Source organism: Echinops telfairi, unplaced genomic scaffold (assembly GCF_000313985.2).
Source record: "Echinops telfairi isolate 266 unplaced genomic scaffold, ASM31398v2 ScPeMD7_7468;HRSCAF=8506_0, whole genome shotgun sequence".
In the NCBI taxonomy this organism is placed as follows: Eukaryota; Metazoa; Chordata; class Mammalia; order Afrosoricida; family Tenrecidae; genus Echinops; species Echinops telfairi.
This window is the reverse complement of record NW_022111369.1, coordinates 76,282,101-76,284,186: the sequence shown is the minus strand read 5'-3', so window position 1 is coordinate 76,284,186 and position 2,086 is coordinate 76,282,101.

Genomic DNA, 2,086 nt, shown 5'->3' with positions numbered 1-2,086 from the left:
GAAGTCCCTGAGGAATTTCGATTGTACACTTCTGACTGACAGGGGTGGGGGGCGGGCGGGACTTGGCACCCCATCTGAACTGGTTGGGGGTTACTCACAAGATGGCCAATCTGAAAATCTAAAGTTATAACTGGAAAGGGGCGGGGGGACACTTGACCAGCCCATCACTGACTGCACGAATAACAATGGAGGCTTTTAGGAAGTGCACCTTTTGGACATGAATGCTGAGACTAAAAGGGTGTATGTTTTGTTAGGCAAGCAGGGCCTGGGATGTGTAACCCTGAAAGAAATGGGGACTGGAGTGATGGTTTATAGCATGTCCTTCTCTCTAATTCACAGATAACTATTCATCTGTTCTATGTCAGGATGCTTGTTAGACTTACGAAGATCTGTATGCTCTATTTTGGGTGGGGGGGGGCGGGTATTTATCTATACAAGACAGGATAGGCAGTATTACAGAGACAGCAACTGGACCGATGGTTTCTTGGGGGCGCGGGATGGGAGGAGGCAGAGGTAGATGAGCAGTGGGCCAATAATGACAGGTACAGGGAAATAGTAAGGTGTGCTGAAATGGATGTGAGGAGGGTGTAGGATCTCTGGTCATGATTGAACAATTGAATTATTTCTAAGAGAAAATCTTGAGGTGAATGATGGGTAAACATGGTAGTGGGACAGAAGGAAAAAAGGAAAAATAGGAAAGAGGGGAAAAATATATGTATATATAAATATATGAATACATGTGTATTTGTTTATGTATGTATGTGCAAATGCAACAAAGAAGTAGATGGATTTGGAACCTCTGCTTAAATTTTACCTCAGTGCATGAATGTTGTTTTCTAATAATGTGGCACTCTATGACACTCACCTTCCTGACACGACCGTTGAATCACAATGGGTGCCTAAGCAAATGTGGTGAAGAGAGCTTATGGTGCCTAGCTATTAAAAGACATAGCATCTGAAGTCTTAAATGCTTGTAGTTAAACAAGCAGACATCTATCAGGGAAACAACAAAGCCCACATGGAAAAAGCACACCAGCCTGTGGAATCACGAGGTATCAACTAGAAGAGGTATCTGAAGTTCAAAACGAAGCAACCAAATCAATGTGAAGGGGTGTGGATGTAGTGGAGACCCAAAAGCCACCTGTAAAATAATTAGACAGTCCCCCTCAGAAGGGCCACATGGAAAGGATGATAAACCCAGTGTATGGTATAGCACTGATGGGCCACATAATTATCCTCTCTGCTTTTTTAATATTTCCTGCTCTTACTACTATGGTTTTTATTTGTTTTATCTCATTAATCATGTTATATTTGCATATGTTGATTTGTATATTTAAGGTCAGTTGGTACATGAAAGCTAAGGTAGAGAATCCTTCAGAAACAGTAATGGGCTCCCTGAGGAAACAGGAAGAGGGGAACTGGGAGTTGATATAATTGATGACTATATAACCCCACTCAATGGGATCGAACAACATAAATGTTTGCAAATGGATGTATTGTATAAGATAAAGCACACACTCACAAACTATTATAGGGAAAAAATAAGGGTTCGTGGGGGATAGGGTGGTGTAGGGTGGTGATAAAGGAGAGCTGATATCAAGGACTTCAGGAAGAAAGAAACCATTTTGCAACTGGTTTGATAGCAATTGTACAGAACTGATTGATGTGATTGAACTATGGGATGTTATGATATCAGTAAACACTCATAATAAAATGATTAGAAATGAAAAATGAACACACACAAATCTTTATCTAAATGCTCAGTAATTCCTAATGATTTAATGTATCAACTAAATGTTGACCAGAATATTAATTTTTGGTCCGCATCTTTAAAAAAATAGTTTTATTGGGAGCTCTTATAGATATTATAGCAATACATAGTTCAGTTAGATCAAGAATAACTGTATGATTACTGCCACTATTATTTTCAAAACATTTTCTTTCTTCTTGAACTCTTCAATATCATTTCACCTTTATCCCCTCTCTGCCCCACCTACTTCCCAGGAACCCTATTTATTATGTTATAAAAAGTTATCATTTTTTATATTTTGGCCATATCTTACACTATCCACTGTATCTGTTCCCC